Genomic DNA, 6,000 nt, shown 5'->3' on the forward strand with positions numbered 1-6,000 from the left:
TGAGCTAATATGAATCCTTCCAAAGAGTAACTTTGAGGTAGAAAACACACTGGCTGCGTTTATTTATAGTAAAAGTAATTTAGAGGTATTACTCAACTATCCAATGTTCTTTCCCTCTGAATCTAATAATAAAGTCACCATGATGGATCAGGGAGCTAGTGTGCAACAGCTTCTTAATTTCATTTGCTCTTGGCTTTCCCCTTAATTTTGATTTCAAGTGGTTAAACTAGTAGTTTATAAATGGTATCACGCTACTTTGACCACGGCACTGATAGCAGCAGCCCATAACTGACCCCTCCTGGCTGCAAACTCCCCAAGCCCTCGGTATTCCTCCTCATATGCAGAAGTCCTTGTTGAGCACAAAGTATTAATATATCTCCACAAAAGACTTCCTTTTGGTTAACCAAACATACTCACTACAAGCCAGCACACAAGAGAAAATAATCTTCCCAAAAATATTATTCATGCTATTTGAAATACTATTACAGTGTTACAGTATGGGTGAAAATAAAGGACTTAATGTTTCCTAAATTCTTTCATATTAAAAAAAATCCAGCCTTTAACTTTTAAATATGTTAAGATCATAATGAAAAACAAATTCCACTGCCAAGACGGTCTTTAAAGAATTCATTTGCCCTCTTGTCTTCCTTCACTTACCTCCCCACTATGAAGAAAAAAATTAACATTGTTATAATAATACAATTAAACAATAAAAAAAATACAATTAAACAATAAAACAACTAACATTGTTTTTAATTAAGTGGAAAAGCTAAGAAAAGCAGTTTAATGTCCAAGAAAGGAAATACCAAGGGTGTACCAAATACTTAGCATATATTGTTAATCTTGTTAGTATGGTATTTACATATATGTATGCAGAAACGAAGGCAAGGTGCAACACACAAGTCACAAGATGTTATAAACAATTCAGAGGCTGATATCACAATTTTCCCTCCTTTGCAAGACTAAAATGAATATAAAATAATACATCAGAGCTGACAGCGATTCTCTGATGACATCAAGGAATGGAGAAGAGCTATAAAGCCCCTGACAGTAAGACATGTCACATTACATTAATTCCTAGAGAAGTGGATCTGCTATAATACGGTGCTTCATAAATGCTGAGAAAAGTCAGTTCTAAAATGATCTTGCTCCACTGTCCTGATTTAGCCTTTAAATACCCTGGTAATTGCCCGTGTATATCTCAGGTGTATCATGCCAACGCTCAGTGAAGATACCAACTTGTTCATTTTTCATAATATAAAAAGGTAGGATCTCTAAGGTGGATAATCATACACTGGGAAATGAAACGTGATCTTATCTTTTTTAAATAAAATGTAAAGTGCCTCAAAAACTCAGAATATTCTCTACATTTTTGGCTTGATCTGTTAATGCCAGGTTCTCTTCTGCAAGAAGAAAATGTTGTGCTCTGAATTTGAGCAAAACTTAAGATACCTTGATCACACAAACTACTTTTATCTGACTTTTTATTGTAGTACATATCAAGTCTTAACATTATTCTCATGCTACCTCCTCCTGTTTCAAGCAGGTATCTACCTCCCGCTCCGAGGGCAGGTACCTTTTCCCTGTGAGTTCCTTTGTGATGACCATGGAGACCACAGGCTCGCGGCAGGACTTGGTCTGTGCCTTAGTGCTCGGTGCCTCCAACAGCCCTTCAGCCTCTGCCAGGCTGCAAGCAGAGCCCCTCCTCCCACACACGGGCTCCTCCTTTACAACAGGAGCAAAGCTTGGCTGTCACTGACAGACACTTGAATCCCTGCTCATCTTGATCACCTTCCCAGCTCGTAAAGTGAGCGGGAGGGTATGTGAAGACAGGTAGCCCTGGTTGGAAGGAAGCACTTCTGATGCATCCTTGCCTTGTTCTTCAGAGTGCTACAGAAATGCTTGAGAGAGATGGTATAAAAAGCTACACAGAGAGAGCTGAAGCTTGTCCTCCTCCCTGCCGTTTCATGCGTGATGGACTGAGTGGTGACAGAGCAGTGGAACAGGCTGCCCAGGGAGATTGTGGAGTCTCCTACTCTGGAGGTCTTCAAAACCTGCCTGGATGCCACCCTGTGCCACATGCTGTAGGTGTGCCTGCTTGAGCAGGAAGGTTGGACTAGATGATCTCTAGAGGTCCCTTCCAACCTTAAATATTCTGTGAATCTGTGAGTGCTACAGGCTCTGTGCTAACGTGGACCCTGTGCCAGGTGACTCGCAAACGACGTCTCATCTCCTGCAGGAACTCGAGAGGCTCCCAAGCAGCAGCAGCAACACAAGGGCCTGTGTGGCACATTGGCAGCCGCCCCGGCACCGGCCCTACAAGCAAGCCAGGAGACACAGGGGTTCCCAGCTCCTCCCCAGTTCCCACCTCAGCACACGGGGCTGGGCGCGAGGGTGACACGTCCCAGCCAGGACGTGGTTCGCTCCAGGCCAGTGCCCTGTCAGGGACAAATTCCTCCCCAGTATCAGACTGCACATTGGCAAGACACTCGCTGCAGTTCAAGGAATAATTGTGATACAACCATGCTGGGAACTGACTCATGTGCTATTCTGAGATCCAGACAAACAATTTTCTGCATATTGAAACAGCAAGTCCTACCAGCCTGGAAACACTATCAAGTAAAGCACTTAGAAAGGGTCAGTGTCCATCTATCAAGCTCTAATAAAGTATCTGGGGTAGAAACAAAGGTGCTTTTACTCTTTACTGTCATCAAGCTTAATTCATTAAGGTCTGTAATATGTAAAATTAATCCTAATTCAATTTAAACGTCTGAGAAATTGTTTTAAATCGGCTTATCAACTCAACTTACTAACTCTCAACTAACAAGAGAGCAATCACTATGAAGACAGAAATGATCAAGGAATTATGAAAAATGTCTGATTGATTAATTTAAAATGTACACTAAGTACCATTACTTATGAGATTCAGCTCCAAAATAAGCCTGTGCTGTCAGGAATTTTCTGAAATTGAGGGGTAGGGGTAATGTAAGAAAGAATACCTTATCTTAGTGCTCATACAGAAATAGTTCAAGGAATCATCTGTGTTGCAAATGAACTCACATTACATATTCCTCAAAATCCACAGTTGCAAATACTTTTATTTCCCTACAGAATAAGTTGTGTTCTCTCTCTTACCATCAATCAAGTTCAATAAATTGAAGTACGACATCCCAGATAGTGAGTTTTTTTCATTAACAAAATATACTTGCTTTCTACAATAACCAGATGCCTTTTATTTTGATAAATAAGTATTATAAATACTATAAACACAGGATACTATATTAGTACATGTGCTATGTCCTCAGAATATTCTGCTATTGACAAGTAAATGCATAACGTCATTTTTACACTAAGCAAAACACAGAATGTCATTTTTACAGTAAGGCACCACAACTGAAACAAGCTGCTTTGAGGCATTAATGTGTAAAGGAAAAGTGATCTTAATTCTTACTCATCACTGTGATAATCATCATCATGCTCTACAGTCAACTCACAGTATCTCAAATCCAAGTTGCAACACCTTTGGACATTTTTAAAAAAATAATAGTGTAAATACTGTAATTTTACCATCACTCAAACAGTAGTAGGCCCAAACAATATAGGACAACATTGAGCGTTGCAATCCTTTAATAGGGTAGCGTCAACAGATTTGAAAACTTAAGTTTTTTTGCATATCCATAGGCAAGTACCACTATGAGACTTCTCAAAGCACTGTGCCTTCCACTTGACTTGGCCGATGCTAATCCTTGAAATGTCCTTTTTGTTAAGAAAGCAAAAATTAAGAACGTTCACTATAAAACATCACGTTCTTTAGGCAGAATATTTTGTTTTGTCTGAATTACACACTGTCAGAAACTTGGAACTCCATTGAATTCCCCAAATTTGAAGCGCACACCAAGATAGAAACCACAGCTTTTCTAAGATGATAAAGAACCAAGAGAACATGGACTTTACTTAGAAGTAATCACAATTTCTAAGGCTTGTTGGTCCTTCAGAAAACTGTACTGATTTAAAAAGGTGCTTTTGTCCCCTAGATAATGAGTCATGGAAAAAAAATCAAAATATCACTTGGTGATTAATCAGACACCACCAGAAATTCATCTGAAAATCAGCAAGCTGGGAACAAACAGGAGATCGACCTCGTAAATTAATTTTGAGTCCAGATGAAAAGACAGACGATCACAGGGATTTTAAAAAACCCTGTTCCTAGAAAACACCAAAGTCTGATGGACAGACTATGGCTCGATACACTTTTAAGGAAATAAACAGCATAACTTGGAAACCCTAATCATTTATGGGAGAGGAAAAAAAGAAGATGGGAGCGAGGATTGGGAGTGGGCTGGACTCTATCCTGGGGTCACAAGTTGCTTTTCCAACGTCGCTTTGCTTAAAGCCAGGTGTGTAGGGGGTAGTTCTTAACAGTGTGGGGTGGTTACTGCTGGTAACACGCAGGTGAGAACTTCCCTGCTCTCTTTCCCTTGTCCTTCCCTTAGGACAGCTTAGACTCCCAAGTTGACATCTTCCTCAAGCATCACAAAAACAAAACCTTCATTTTTACACAAAATACTACAAAGTAATTTAAAAATCCTAATTATGAAAAATGCAACTATCTCAATCTGTTCTTTCAGCCCTAAGATTGCTTTAGTAACAGTAAGCTGTTAGGAAAAAAGGAATTAGCAGCCTCAGAGGTATTAAGAGTCATAAGGTGGCGAGCTAGGTACAAGCCAACTGAACTAACCAAGAAACTGCCCCAGTCTGCATTTCTTGCATTCTTGCTAATAAAACATTCAGAAAAGCTGTTTTTTGCCCATGAAGAGATCCTACGTTTTGTTGCTATTTCCAGAAGCTCTTAGAAAACCACATACACCTGCAAAAGAACAGCCGGTCCTCTGACTGTCATCTCTAGGGATAAGACAACACCCAAGGAGACCTAATTTGCACCTGGATATTGATTGTCCATCTTTATTGACTGCTTAATTACTTTTCAATTAATATATGGAATCACAAACTAATCCAAATTAGAAAGCCAGATTTAACTGGTCTAGTCTTTGCAGTCTTCCATTCTCTTCCCTTCAGACCAGTTCAGCAAATATGAAGAAACTGTTTTTAGGTGAACCAGTATTAGGCAAAAAGATTCAGACTTCTGAAATAATCTACTGATAAACACCTCTCTTGCACGGTTTTTCACTAATTCTCTACCTTGAATGGGTTTTGCACAAAGCAGATGATAGCACTTCAAAAAACTCACTGCAAAGCTACCAGCTGCCTTAACGTATTGCCTGAAATTTCAGAACATTGCTCAGGATCTAGTAAGCTGAGCACACACACTTCATACAAGTGAAGCAGCCTCTCATGTGCAATCTCATTTGAGGGAAAGCACTTTTAAATGAGATGAGTAGTTATATGAATAGTATTTTTAGGAAATATACCCTTTATTTAGCCCAATAAAAGGCATACACTTACAAAAGAGCCATTTTATATAATACACAATACAATAAAGCAATACATCTAAATATATAAAATAATAATAATAATAGTAATAGTAATAATAATAATAATAATAATAAATAACCCCACCACACTATAACCAGCAAGATGCCATTCTGATTACCTGACAGGAGCGAAACTGGTTGACCAGAAGTGTACATCTCTGCGGGTCTTTTCTTCCATCCAAACTGTCCAGTTCAGCTGCTACTTGATTGAGTTCCTCATCAGCGTAGTAGAACTGAGCAAGGAGCTGTGGGTCTGTTCTCTGAAATGGAAACATAGAAAGTAGCACTTTAGTTAATTATATATATTTGTTTTCTTACATGTAGGGCAGATCAGCAGGCTGTCAGCAAGGAAACAAATAATTTTAAGACATTTATACATACTTATAACTCTTCTGCTTTGAAGAAAACTCTCTCATACAACAAACCTGGAGCATTATTAAACCATCACTATCTCCAAAGCCATGCTGGCTTTCCCACTAATTCTGGCATAATTATACAGTGGAACAAA

General features: G+C 39.0%; 1 protein-coding gene across 5 annotated transcripts in view; it reads right to left on the minus strand.

Moving 5' to 3' along the window:
- The window catches only part of ZFYVE28 (zinc finger FYVE-type containing 28), a 59,099-nt gene extending 53,353 nt beyond the window's left edge, over positions 1-5,746 (minus strand). For 3 of the 5 annotated variants that reach the window (XM_026034145.1, XM_026034144.1, XM_026034143.1), the window contains exon 1: positions 5,612-5,664. The gene's annotated coding sequence lies outside the window, so the exon portion shown is untranslated. Of the gene's footprint in view, positions 1-5,611 lie in introns of all 5 variants that reach the window. The other 2 variants (XM_026034147.1, XM_026034146.1) reach the window with 1 other exon arrangement.
- Between the last annotated feature and the right edge of the window lie 254 nt (positions 5,747-6,000).

This window comes from Nothoprocta perdicaria, unplaced genomic scaffold, assembly GCF_003342845.1.
Source record: "Nothoprocta perdicaria isolate Ctin4 unplaced genomic scaffold, notPer1 scaffold_14, whole genome shotgun sequence".
NCBI classification, from domain to species: Eukaryota; Metazoa; Chordata; class Aves; order Tinamiformes; family Tinamidae; genus Nothoprocta; species Nothoprocta perdicaria.